Genomic DNA, 15,249 nt, shown 5'->3' with positions numbered 1-15,249 from the left:
TTCTCTATCTCACACAAACTCAATCTTTTTTTTATCTAAATGAGGCATCTCCCAATACCAAAGTTGGATCTGAAAAATGATACCCAATAAGTGGGCTCTATTGGGTCCAACAAAGTTTTAAACAAAAAAAATTTTCAAAATATTTTTTATAAAATAATTTTGAAATACTTATTTATAAAATATTTATGAGAATTAGAATATTCGTAATTTTGAGCATAATCAATAATTTTAGGTTTATTTATTTTCTTAAATTATAATTTTACCCTTGAGTGGAGATTCTCTTAAAAAAAACCTCCTATAGAAAATACAAATACTCGAAAGTGGCTAGTTGCATATCAAATAAATGATTTATTATATCATACAAAAGTTAGGTCAATTCTTAATATCAAAGGAAGTAAGATAAGAAGGTGATTGAAAATTTGAGATCATGGGTTAAGGCCCAATTACCTAATCAAGTGGTCACCTGTCCTATGCACAATATCCCATATGTGTCCATCTAACATTTAAAGGTCTAAGTGAATGACCCCAATTTTCACCATTATTGACCTGAGCTTGTTAGGTAATAAGTTTGTTGAGCAACTCTTTTCTTAAAAAGGACAAGTATTTACTCCTTCTTGTCATCTTTATGAGAAACATCCTATATTACTCATATGCCATCACTTAGACGTGTGGTCTTCCTTGCCTTGGACTTGTGGCTTGAGCCCATCTTCTAACAATACACTTGATCGCCCTAGGACTAAACTTACTTTGGTGGGGACCCAAAGTATGTACAAATGAAACACACCCAATCACATGAGAAGTTAAAGGAAAGGGAGATGCATCACTAAATAGTTTCAAGAACGGTGTATGATCATGTAACACACTTGAGGGCATATGATTTATTAGAAAATGAGATGTAAATACAACATATGGCCAATTATTGTGGGACATTCATGGATAATATAAGGGTTCTAACAACTTCAATAAGGTGTCTATTCTTCCTTATGTAAACACAGATTTGTTGAGGTGTGTAAGCACATGAAGATTGCTGAATAAATGCTCTATTTTTTACAAAGAGTTTGAAACTGAGAAGAAAAATATTCTTTAATATTATTAGACCCAAAAAACTTAAATTTTTTCCCCTGAATCTGTGTTTCAACCATAGCATGAAAGAAATTAAAAATAGAAAACACTTCAAATCTATCTTTCATCAAATATAACCAAGTAGCTCTATTGTAGTCATCCACAAATATGACAAAATACTTCGAGTGTAAAATATTTGGGACATTAAAGGTCCCAAAACATCAAAATGAACTAAAACAAATGAACTAAAGACACATTGTTTTGCTTGGGTTAAAGAGCATATCTGTGTTGTTTCCCAAGCTCACTAAACCCACAAGGTAATGTAGAAATAGATTTAACTAAAGATAATGTAGGTAATATATTTAAATTTTGCAATGAAGGATGACCCAACCAGTTATGCTATTGTAGTGCTTTTGTATTTGTTGTTGCTACTGCTATCAAAATTGAAGGAAAAGTAAAGAGTTCCTCTCTCAAGGCAGCACCAATCACTTGTTTTATCTTGATGTATTGAAAAATACAATGAGAAGGAAAAAAGTGACAAAATAATTTAGTTTTTTGGTTAGTTGGCGTATGAACATAAAACTCAACGGAATTTGAAGATCAAATAAAACATTGGAAAGTGTGAAAGATGAGGATATAGTATAAGTACGGGTACCCTAGACTTTTCTTAGGGACCCATATGCAATGGATACAAATCGGTCCATAGTACAAGAAGACAAAGATGATAAGTTTCCAACTTTACTAGTAAGGTTTTTAGAGGCTCCAAAAGCAATGATCCAAAGTGAAGAACTGAGACTTGAAAAAAGAGAACTTACCGGTGGTAGCAACTATGGTTGTAGGTGCATTTGAGGGATCATCCATGAATGCTTTAAGTTTTTATATAAAAACATATTCCTCTTTTGTAAGTGTCATCTCCCCTTAGGAGGATCTAAGGGGACTTCATAGCTGGTTATTTTGAAGAGGTGGAGGCTTGATTAGCCTTAAAATAATCTGGTTTACCATGTAAATTCTTGCACTTGTCTATAAAACACCAAAAGTGCACTTCCTGTTTGGACCAATGTTTGTTGGATTAGAGGTGGAATCAGCACCACCTCTTCCTTGGCCTCTTTCATAGTTGTTACTCCCCCTTCCTTTGGGAGAACATTGCTGAATTTTCTATTTGTTTTGGCTCAAAGGTAGATCCCTTGACTGGAATCCTAAGCATAGTAGCATACACATCACTAAAAGAGGGTCTTGCAGAAGAGCTGAATACCTGAGATTTTACAACATCCAAATGGAGCTGAAAATTTGCAAGACATATTTCAGAGACTAGAATCTTATTTTTGTTTTTCTTGAATAACTATGTCAATTGAATATAGTTGAGTAACTTTCAACTCTTGTAGAAACCCCTTGAATCTAGCAAAGTATTCATGAAGGTTATCTCTATGTTTTATTTTACACGTCTCCTAAAAAAGATCATAAACCTATGGAAGGCTATCAGGAGTGGAATACAGTCTAGAACAAGTGTCCCAAATCTCCTGAGCTGTATCAAAGTGAATAAAATTGTTAGCAACCAATTCATCCAAGCTATCTACCCACCAGCTTATGACTCAAGTGTCATCTTTCAACCATTTTTTATATGAAGGATCATCTTCACTAAGAGGTGGTTGAATCAAGTGTCCATCAAGGTCTCTTGTACTTGGGAACCTTTTTAATAATTTGGACTATTGGAAGATGGGCTCAAGCCCACGAGCTCAAGACAAGAAGCCCACACGTCAAAGGAGTGGCATATGTGTAAAATATGGTACTTTACATAAATATGACATAGAAGTGTAAATATGTGTTCCTTTTATGTTTTTTGTTTTATCAAGTTGTAGCCCTAAGGGCATTGTAAAACTATAAATAAAGGCATTGGCTAAGGCATTGAAGCACTCTCCTCTCTTTCCACAAATTCGTCCAGCCCTCATTTTTCGACGCAACCCTCTTATTCGTTAATCCAAACTCTCTCCTTCCACGTTCTTCTTCTTTTCTTCTCCTTCGTTCTTCTTCTTCTTCTTTTTTCTTCTTGATCTAAAGTTCCTTTCATGAGATCCTAAATTCTACATGGTATCAGAACAAGGAGTTTAGAATCTTTTCATAGAGTTATTATGAAATCTGTTCAAGAAATTGTAAAAGGAGTTTAGTCATGAAGAGATAAGTTCATACTCTTCTTATTAACATTTTTTTTTGTTTCCTTTTCTTATTTACATACTCCTTTTTACTATTTTTCTTTACTTCTTGAATTTTGAGTCACATCAAGTCAAGATAAATCTTTATATGTGGTAAAAATTTATTTTTATGACTAAATGGATGTCATAATCTTGACTCCTTGTAAATCAATTACAAGAGTGATCAAGATCATTTGTTGTTTGCATCTTATTAAGATTGATGGGTGAAATTCAATTACCTTTATGTAATTTGGATCCATCTCATTTGAGGTAGAATTCCAGCACATGTTGCTGTATCTTCTCCTACTTAAGGTTGCTCATGGGTTTGTGTTATGTTGTTGGATACCCATTATATGTTTGATAAAATTCCAGCAGTCATTTACACTTTGTAGTTCCATTTTTTTTAACTTCAACAATTGATTTTTTTTTTTTACGTTGACGTCTCCCATGAGCTGAAGATAAATCTCTTCTAAGTGTCTTGGTTTATCGTTAAATCTTCTCTAAATTTTTGTCTATTTCTCGTTTGTGTTGGAGTTTGGATTAAGGCCTAATCGGTTGCATCTACTTTCTTCTCTTTGTTCTTATGAATACAAGAGAAGTTGAGTGATGGCTGGATGTTATTATCACTTTCTGAAGGCACAAATTTGTTGATAATTTGGTGCTTGCCCTTGTGAAAGAAATTGGTTCTTGTTCTCTATTGTTGGTGATATAATGGGCATCCAACAACATAACATAAACCCATGAGCAACATTAAGTAGGAGAAGTTACAGCAACATGTGCTGAATTCTAAACCAAATGAGATTGATCCAAGTTACATAAAGGTAATTGAATCTCAACCATCAATCTTAATAAGACACAAACAGAAAATGATCTTGATCATGCTTGTAATTGATTTACAAGAAGATCAAGATTATAACATCAATTTAGTCATAAAAATAAATCTTCACAACATATAAAGATTTATCTTGACTTGATGTGATTCAAAGTTTAAGAAGAAGAAAAACAATAAAGAGGAGTATGTAAATAAGGAAAGGAAACAAAATGTAAATAAGAAGAGAATGAACTTATCTCTTCATGATTGAACTCCTTCTTTTACAACTTCTTGAACAGATTCCATAATAACTTCATCAATAGGGATCCTAAACTCCTTGCTCTTATGCCATGTAGAATTTAGGATCTCATGAAAGGAACTTTAGATCAAAGATGAAGAAGAAGAAGAAGAGAGAAGGAGAGGAGAAGAAGAAGGACGTGGAAGGAGAGAGTTTGGATTAAGGGAGAAGAGGTTTCTGTCAAAGAGAAAATGAGGGCTGGACGAATTTGTAGAAAGAGAGGAGAGTGCTTCAATGCTATACCTCTTAGCCAATGCCATTATTTATAGTCTTTACAATGCCCTTAGGGCTACAACTTGATGAAATAAAAGACATAAAAAAACACATATTTACACCTCTATGCCATCTTTTAGTGAAGTATCATAATTCACACATATGCAACTCCTTTGACATGTGAGTTTCTTGCCTTGAGCTTGTGGGCTTGAGCCCATCTTCCAACATGTGAGAAGCACTGGAATCAAAATACCATGGTTGAGCAGAGTCTTTATGCTTACCTGAGAGACCAAAAGTACAAAAAACAGAGATAATCATCTGTTGTACCATTTCATATGTGAGTGTGTTTGGATTTGAGGGTGCTGGAGGAATAGGAATTGTAGTAACCGAGACGGCAGTATGCAATGTGGCAGAACTAGAAGTACCAGTGGAGGCATGATAAGTAGTATTCTTCTTCTTTTCAGGGCGAGTAGGACAAGTTGCGATGAGAAGACCTGATTTCTTATAGTAGTTATAGGACTTCTTGGGGCATTCCTGAGCAAAGTGACCATAATCCTTGCAGTGAAAGCACTGGACAAAACTCAATCGTTCTTGGGGCATTCCTTCAAGTTAAAGTTATTTTACTCTAGTATTTCTTCAGTTTATCATCTTGTTTTTTTTTATTATTTCAGAGCAATGCCTAGAACTGCTAACTAAAAGTATAGGAGGATGCCCAACATCCAACTTTGAAAGATTCATCGCAGTGTTTTGAACTCTAGAAATGGCTCCAACAACAAAAGAGCAGCCAAAGCAAACTGAATCACAAATCAACACCAACATAACTAGTTTCCAAGAGAAGAAACTAAAAAAATCCAAGCTCTAATCTTCAAGCTATCTTCATCTTTACAAGAGAAACAAAAACAACCAGAAAAAAGATGCCTCTTCTTGAAAAGTTTCCTACAAGAAGTAGAGGAGCAAAATGTAGAAACAATAGAAAACACGCCTTACATAGCACTACCAGACCTTATAAAACCGGTACTCTCCTCTGGACTTTTCTGAACTAGAAGAGAAAGTTGACAACAATTTCACTAGTATTCCACGAGAATTACAGCCACGCCAAACTGGTAGATAGCATTATGATCTTGCAATCGATTGGGTGCTGGAACTTGGAGAAGAGACCATCACAAAATAGTGCTAAAGGAAGCATGAGATGGCAGAAATTGATTAACGGAAGCTGTTGGTGCTGGTTGGAGATGTCATCTCCATGTTGTTTCAAACAACAACTATAAACACAAAGGTATAGAAGATAGTGAGGGAACAAACATTGTAGAGAAGTGCAACGTCTGAGCCCTTTGCAAACTTGATGAGCCTTCTACTGAAATATCATCATAGACATACATTGTTCCCCTATAAGATATGGTCAGCTAAGCAGAACCAGTTATCATCTTAGAATTTCTCCTTAATGCATATGTGCCTTTAATGGGAATAACAGAATGTGGAGTTGTTACTAGAATTCCTCCAAGAGTTTGCTACTTAATTGCGGCACCGACAATGTTGGTCCCATGGACTTTAAAGAAAGGATTGATCATGGCAATGTTGGAAGATAGGCCCCAAGCCCACATGACCAAGGAAGGTCCACATATCCAAGTGTGTTAGAAGATGGGCTCAAGCCTATAAGACCATGGAAGGCCAATACATCCAAGAGATATAGAAGATGGGCTCAAGGCCCACAGATCAAGGAGAAGGCCCATCGATTGTTATGCACACAATAATATTATTATTTTAGCATTTTCCTTAATTTACTTTATTTATTTCAGTTTTAGGCCACATGGGTATTTTTAGAATATTTTATTTATAGGGGTATTTTTTGTAATATTTTATCTTAAACCCTAACAGGGTGAACCCTATTTAAGGGGTATGAGTAATGTGAAAGGCAAGCATTGAAGTATTAAGAATTAGGATAAATCTAGCGTAAAGAGGCTTGAGATCACCTTCTTGATCTCGAGGTTAGGGTTTTCCTAAAAAATCCACGTATTCTCTCATCCGCCATTGATCTTCGTCTTTCCCATGTCTTCCTACTATCCCTACAGTAATGCATGAAAGACCCGTAACCCGTGGCAGATCCCTGATCCTCCCAAAGAATCCTTGTGTCAGATCCTGGACCGTAACAGCTGGTATCAGAGCGGGAACAATATGGGTTATTCTATATCCCAAGAAAGATGGATTGCTATGGGTAAGGAATTGGAAGAAATACGAGCACGATTAGATGCTTCCATTGAACGTTATGCAAGGGAGGAACTCGTTGATGCAGCAAAAAAGGTCACACGACCTCAAATATCCGACCATGAAATATGCGCACAAGAGGTAGCAGAAGCTATCTCGGACGGGCAGAATGGCCAATGGCCAGAAAATTCGAAGATTTTATCTTCTTTACCGGCCAACGTCCCTACAGATGAGGCTGACATCCCTGCAGAAGAGGCAGACGCCAAGAAGGACCCTGGAAATCAGAAATCGGAGGGGTATGCGACCACAAACCCGTCGGTAAGGGTAGATTTGGGTTCATCCTCAACAAACCCCTCCTCACGGCCAGCAAAAGTGATTCGTCTGACAAGGAGGCATTTCCGAGAGCCCTCGGTCGGGGAAAATAACCAAGAGGCAAAGCCCCAAAGGGCTGCCCTTTGCCACCGGACATGGAGGAGGCTCCGTTGGACACAACTCCGGTTGGATTCAACTTCCGGCCACCACCTCCAACTTGCAATCCACCTCTCGACAGAATAGAGCAAACCATTGTTCCAAATTGGGTGGGGGGGGGGGGGGGGGGGGGTAAGTGTATCGGAAATTGTTTTTTGAGTGGCTTTGTGTTTATGTGGATGAGCACAATACCTGTGCGGATGTGGATCTTCGAATTGCAACTGTGGAGTTTAATTTTCTGGATCCCCTGTATGATGTTCAGCCACGAACTTTCCGACCTGTTTGGGGCCGTGTGGACGGAAGACGACCGTCGCCCGCCTTCTTCGGTACCCTGAGGGAAGGAGCATCTGTCGACAAGGTTTCCGCACTTACAAATGGCCGCTATGTCCGGGATCGGCAGGAGGATGGGGCCGGATTCCGATTTCCGAAGAATCGTCAGCGAAATTTCAGCCGAACGAAGAAGATGGGTCCGATTCAAATTTTCCTAAGTTAAGAAAATTTCTTCAGCGCACGAAGCTGAGTCGCGCGCCAGATTGGCGTTCCTGAATAGAGTCAACCCAGGTTAACTCAGAATGGGCCGAAAAAAATAAAAATTGGGCATCCAGAGGTGGGGTCATAGCTATCGCGAATGCTTCGGCACCGGTGGAGACGTCGGCATACAGACACTACTTCCGAGGTTGAGGACAAGCTCATCTTCCATGGGGGGTGTAATGTTATGCACGCAATAACATTATTATTTTAGTGTTTTCTTTAATTTACTTTATTTATTTCAGTTTTAGGCCATAGGGGTATTTTGGAATATTTTATTTATAGGGATATTTTTGTAATATTTTATCTTAAACCCTAACAGGGTGAACCCTATTTAAGGGGTATGAGTAATGTGAAAGGCAAGCATTGAAGTATTAAGAATTAGGATAAATCTAGCATAAAGAGGCTTGAGATCACCTTCTTGATCTCGAGTTAGGGTTTTCCTCAAAAACCCACATATTCTCTCATCCTCCATTGATCTTCGTCTTTCCCATATCTTCCTACTATCCCTACAGTAATGCATAGAAGACCCATAACCCGTGGCAGATCCCAGATCCTCCCAAAGAATCCTTGTGTTAGATCCGGGACTGTAACAACTCCGAGACCGTAACAACTCCGGGACCGTAACATCGGTCCACATACAATGATGACAGGATGGAAAATAAAGGGTCATCTCATAGAGATGACATTGATGTAATTAGGTTAAAGTTTTAGGGTTAAAACCCTAAACCCTAAGTTTAGGGGTATTATTCTAATATAGTAGTTTCATTAATCTATAAATAGAGCTTCAGGGGGTGGGTTAGGAGATCAAGTCCATCACCTCTTCTTCCTCCAGTTTTCTCTCATTGAGCCCCTTTCCCTTTTTCTCCAAAGGCTAAATCCATGGAGTCCTGAAAATCAACATGGTATCAGAGCATTGATTTTCAATGTTGATTTTTAGGACTTAGACTATGGTTTTTTTTAGGATTCATTCTCCTTCATTTTTTCCCATAGATTTTTTATTTTCTTGCTCATGTTTATTTTTTAGTCCCTACACCCCTTAGTTGTTCTAAATTTTCACCTCCATACTCCATCATGCCCCAATCCAATCTTTCCTGCAAAATTTAGTGATATGCAGGGCTTTGCATGTGAAGCTTATTGACCATCTTTAATAGCTTTTTACAAGCATTGAAATAGACCATTCTATTTGTTGTTATGCGGGGTTAATTGAGCCAACTCGGCCATCTCAACCCGGTGACATCTCTGCAGAAATTTCTGGTGTATCTAGTGGTGCTGAAGCTCAAGGAGGTATTGTGCCTTGCCGTCACCAACTAGTTTTGTGGCCCGTGCTACTTCACCAGCCTCTATTCTAGAAAACTCCGCCTTCCCTGACACCAAACACTGATACGACTACTGCTGCCATTTCTACTACTCCATAAAAGAGAAAGTTTCTATTAGACACTGGAGGTCGGCTCTAATTGCTCGGTTGGCATCTCTTTCTCCAACATTATTTCTGGAAGGAAGATCGTATTTCATAACCGTATTAATCCATGTTACATGGCTGACATCTTCATTCCTGAGTTTCTTGGCTGGCCTCTGATATTTCCTTCTGCAAATAACTTCGAGACTGTTCGTTGCTATTTTTTCTCTGATTGATAGCATCAATCTCATTCTTCGCTGGCATATCTTCTTGTTGGGCTTTGGAAATATTTTGCTGGTCTGACTATCTCCTTGCCAAAATTATTTTGGCTAGCCATTGGATATCTTTGATTTGTTATTTCTACTCTATTCGGTGTCGTGGGGAAGAAGAAGAGCTGTTGATGTTGCGCTATTGATCTTCCTGGAATGTTGCTGGTCATCGTCATTTGTTGCCATGATTAACTTTACGACACCTAGAGAGACAGAGACACTACAACAACTTCTGAAAAACTGTTCTACTGCTAGCATCGTGATTTTTGGCTATTTCAAAGCACATCTACCGATTTCAAAAATTTCCTATTTTGAAAGTTTTCGTTTCCGTATTCAAAATCTCTCTGGATTGCTGTCCATCCATCCCATTGTTGTTCCACTCTTTTTTAAGTCAGGATCATCTCAGGGAGGAAGATGATGAAAAATCATGTTTCCTAAGATAGGAAACTTATTAAATCTGGGTTGGGCTATTTTTCCTCAACCCGGATTGGGTGAGTTCACCCAGCGAACCCGCCGAACCGAGAATCCTTATGTTCTGCCGAGTTAACACGGACCAACTCAGACTAAGTCAACCCGATCCGGATCAACTTAGAGAGTCAACTTAGACATGGATCTCTTATTTTATACCTTGGTATACGTGTCCAAGTTTATACATATTTTGGTGCGACTCGATATTTTTTCTATGGCTGGATTATTATTTTATTGATAGATTATTCCTTTGTCATCATATTATTTGGTACAGATATTTGCATTAGATTATTTCATGGGTCAATTTTACAAGGATTATTTTGGTTCGTGTTATAGGGCAAAGCCCATTACAAATGTTGCTATCATGTCTCTTTGGATGAGACATTATTATTGAAAATGAGAAGGCCTTGGTATTTATGGATCCACTACCCCAATAAATTGAAATTTATTACTCCTACCACTTGAGAGTCATTGTCCTGTGGAGGGACATGGTGATGGAGGTCTGAACAATGTATAGACCCACTACCTACATTAATAGAAGTGTCACTACCTATAGAAGATAGAAGTGTGATGAACATCTAACACGAGTTATTTGACTGTATCATTGTTAGGTTCTTCCCTTGCCATGGATCGAGTCACCCTTCTTTCCTCTCTTCCCTCCATGGATGATCTTGACGTTGGAAGAGGACCCTTGTTTCTTGAGCGAGTAATGGTGGAACTCAATTTAAATTGAAGGAGCTTTGGAGGAACCTCAACCTTGGACCTCAAAGGGAGAATCCGACCTTGACCTTTGAGGGAGAATCAGACCTGTAAAATATAATTTTCTCAATACTTGCCTCTCTTTTCTTTCACGTCCCCCTAAAGAGGGTTGAGGAAGAAAATACAAAGATGACCCATTAGGTCAAGTGGTTCACGCCACATTACACCGAACCAACCCAAAGTAAACCAAACCGAATTGAAATTTTATGAAAAGTAAATTGACATAATTTAATTCCTATGCCTATGGATAACTCGTGATGCTATGGAGTCCATAACATCACCCCCCCCCCCCCTTGGAGAAAGAGCTTGTCCTCAAGCTCAAAGTATGGGTAGCATGGCTCCCATGTCGTGTCACTGGGGTCAGCATCTACCGTTTGCACTAAGATCTCCCAATCACCCTGAATACGGCGAGTTTGTAATACCTATGCCGGGGAAGAAAGTACACGTCCCTCATGGAGTGGTGGCAGTGGGGTGTGCAGCAAAGGCGAATCACCGTGGAAGGCCTTTAATTGTGAGACATGAAAGACGTTGTGAATTCTGGCCTCTGGCGGTAGCTGCAATCTGTAGGCCACTGTCCCAATGCGGTCCATCACCTGAAAGGGACCATAATATTTTGGACAGAGCTTGTGAAGTTTGGAGGCTATCAACGACAGCTGCCTGTAGTGTTGGAGACGCAACCAAACATAATCTCCAGGAGAAAAGGAGACTTCCCGGTGCTTCTTGTCATAATATTGTTTCATAGAATGTTGTGCCTTCTGTAGATGAGTGCGCACCTCAGTGATGAATGTGTCTCTTTCATCTAATGCTTGGTCCAAAGTGGCGACTTTAGAGGCCCTGGTTTATAGGCTAAAAGACGGGGAGGTTCTCTACCATATACCACCTTGAATGGGGTTGTGCCGAGTGCACTGTGGTAGGAGGTGTTGTAACAGAACTCAGCCCAGGCGAGCCACTTAACCCACCTCTTAGGTGAGTCCCCCATGAAACAGCGGAGATACATTTCAATGGTTCTGTTGACGACCTTTGTCTGACCATCAGTCTGTGGATGGTAGGCTGAAGAAAAGGCTAACATGGTGCCTTGTAACTTGAAGAGTTCTTTCCAGAAGGTACTTGTAAAGATTGCATCCCTATCACTGGTAATTGAATTAGGCAGCCCATGTAATCGTACAATGTTATCCATAAAAAGTTGAGCGACTTGAGAAGCAGTGTAAGGATGTGCCAGAGGAATGAAATGCCCATATTTAGAGAAACGATCCACCACTACAAGGATAACAGATTTACCCGATGAAGAGGGAAGTCCATCTATGAAGTCCATAGAAATATCAGACCAGACCTGTGACGGAAGCTGAAGTGGTTGGAGCAACCCCGCTGGACTTAATGTTTCAGCTTTATTCCATTGACAAGTCTAACAAGCCGCCACATAATCAGCTATATTGTGCTTCATGCCCCTCCAATAAAACTCCCTACTGATCTGGAAATATGTTTTTTTTCGGCCCTCATGTGTATTGTCATGGAAGGAGGTCAAAATGCTGTTAATCAGAGGGGATGTGTGGTGTAGAAAAATTCTGTTTTTGTAGAGGACGAGATTGTCCTGAACCGTCCAAAGTGGTGCCGTTGTGCCCTGCTGGATATCCTGGCATAAGGAGATAATATCCGGGTACTGTTGTGCCTCTTCCTGTATAGAATCCAACAAGAGTGCTCTGGGCTGACTGATGGCATGTAATTGCGGCTCTGGAACGTCTTGGCTAGATAAGGCATTAGCCCCTACATTCAAACTTCCCGGTTTGTACTCGACAGAAAAGTCAAACCCCATAAGCTTACTTAACCAATGCTGTTGTGGTGAAGTAGTGAGACGCTGCTCAAGAAGATACTTGAGGCTGCAATGATCAGTGCGAATAAAAAAAGAACGTCCCCAAAGATAAGGGCGCCAATGCTTTATAGCTTTCGCCAATCCAATTAATTCCCTCTCATAAGCTGCCAACTTGTGGTGTTGTTGGCCCAGTTGACGGCTAAAATAAGCAATCGGGTGGCCCTGTTGGTGCAACACTGCGCCAATACCGCCCCCCGAAGCATCACATTCCACTACAAAAGACTCCTCAAAGTCGGGGAGCTGCAAAACTGGGGCTGATGATAAGGCGCCTTTCAATTGCTGAAAGGAATGAGCTGCTGTCTCTGACCAGGTAAAAGCATTTTTCTTGAGGAGATTGTTGAGCGGAGCTACAAGCTGGCCATAGCTACGAATAAATTTTCTATAATATCCAGCTAGGCCCAAAAATCCTCTTAAGGCTATAATAGATGTAGGAATAGGCCAATCTGTGACCGCTTGTATCTTACTCTGGTCTACCTTCACCCCTGATGCTGAAATAACATGGCCCAAATATGCTACTTCTGATGTGCCCATAGAACATTTTTGACCCTAAACCCTAAAACCAAATGATGTGAACGTATAAGAGAAAATACCTGGTGAAGGTGCTGAAGATGTTCTTCCCAGCTGTTGCTATAGACCAAAATATTGTCGAAAAAGACCAATACATATTTTCTCAAGAGAGGGGAAAATACCTCATTCATGAGGGTCTGGTAGGTGGAAGGCGCATTTGAAAGACCAAATGGCATTACGAGGAATTCAAAATGGCCGTGATGCGTGCGGAACGCTGTTTTCTCCACATCAGATGGAGGAACTCGGATTTGATGATAGCCAGATTTCAAATCAAGTTTAGTAAAAATAGTAGCTCCATGTAGCTCATCTAACAACTCGTCCACCACCGGAATAGGATATTTATCTTTAATTGTATGGGCATTGAGTTATCGGTAATCCATCATGAACCTCCATGACTTATCATGCTTGTGGACTAGTAATACCGGTGAAGAAAAAGGAGACCTGCTGGGCTGAATAAATACCCTGTGCTAACAGCTGCTGGCACTGCCTTTCAATCTCATCCTTTTGTAAGTGAGGGTAACGATACGGACGTACCACTACCAGCTGGGTACCCGTTTTCAAACGGATACGGTGATCACAGTGCCTAAGTGGCGGTAAGGCAGTGGGGTCTTGAAAGATACCCTCAAATTCTGTAAGTAAGTGAGATAACTTACATGTGTTTGTGGACTGGACTTGGGCAACCTATAGTGTGCAGGTGAGTGGTGCTTGTGTGCCATGCAATATAATCTGATGTTGGTCCTCTATAAAAGACATGGTCAGAGCTTGGAAATCCCATAGTATTGGTCCCAACGATTGTAGCCATTTAATTCCTAGCACCAAATCGAATCCTGATAGTGGAATCACCAAAAAATCTGCAACAAATTCATATCCCTCAATATCAAAGTGTGTGGCTGGTGATATGCCTACACTAGTAATTTGAGCCCCATTGGCTACTGATACAGAAAGACCATTCTATTGCTGTACTACTAACCCAAGTTGTTTTGCCGCCTGCTGACTGTTGAAATTATGTGTACTACCCGAGTCAACTAAAGCCAGTAACTTTAAATGATGTAATTGGGCTTTAACCTGCATTGTGCTTGCACTGCGTAGATCAGTCATAGCATGAAGGGAAATCTCTGGACCTTCTTGGTCAGTTTCCACAATTTCTTCCTCTGGTGGTATTTCTTCTCCATCCTCCCACAGACATATACTGAATAATCGTTTGCAGTGGTGCCCAAAGACATACTGTTCATCACAGTTAAAACAGAGGCCCTTGGCCTTTCTCTGGTCCATTTCCTGTCTAGTAAGTTTTTTGAAGTAACGAGCAGGTGGAGCCGAATTAGAGATGTCTGGGCGTGGGGCTGCATTGTCTCTAAATCTTGGAGGTCCATAGGAAGGGTTTGGCGCAGAGGCATTGTGCCTCCCTGGCCAAGCTGGTTTTCTGACCAGTGACTCCTTTAGAACACGCTGCTTGTGCTCAATTGCCCTGGCTAAATTCATAGCGTGGTCTAAATCTGTAGGGGCATGTAATTCAACTTCTAAACGCAGAGCTTCTGTCAAACCAGCAGTAAAAATATGAACATACTGTGTGTGGTTAACAAACTGGTTTGCTCGGGCTAACCTTTCCTGGAAGGTCTTTTGGTACACCTCTAGTGTTCCAGTTTGTTTGTAATTGATTAATTCGCCCAATGGATTGCTACTAGTAGGAGGACCAAATCTCATCATGCAAGACTGTCTAAAAGTTGCCCAATCCTGAACCACTTGGTCATTTCAAAATTGGTGGTACTATAGAAGCGCTTCATCGAGCATGTGGTAGGCGGCCAAATACACTTTCTCATCCGTAGGTGTTTTTTGATGGTAAAAGAAGTGATCACACTTGGCTAACCAAATCAAAGAGTCCTTAGACCCATCATACGTAGGAAAGTCAAGTTTTAAATACCTGGGCACAGTGTTTGGTCCTTGGACGACAGTCCCCAGATGGGAATGGTGTTGACGCATTGGTGGTTGTGGGGGAGGTGGTGGGTGGAATGGATGGTGTTTGGCCGGTGGAGAGTAGGCAGCTGGAGGTTGGGCTCGTGTATCATGGTCCTCTTGTCATCGGAGGAGAGCTTGGATGGCAGCATCCATTGATTTTATTGCCTCACGCAAATCAGAGGTTGTTTGACGCACCTCT

Source organism: Aristolochia californica, unplaced genomic scaffold (genome assembly GCF_029961685.1).
Source record: "Aristolochia californica isolate CCGP_79_NKW_82.1479 unplaced genomic scaffold, dmAriCali1.0.hap1 SCAF_15, whole genome shotgun sequence".
Taxonomy (NCBI): domain Eukaryota; kingdom Viridiplantae; phylum Streptophyta; class Magnoliopsida; order Piperales; family Aristolochiaceae; genus Aristolochia; species Aristolochia californica.
Note: the sequence above shows the minus strand (reverse complement) of the source record.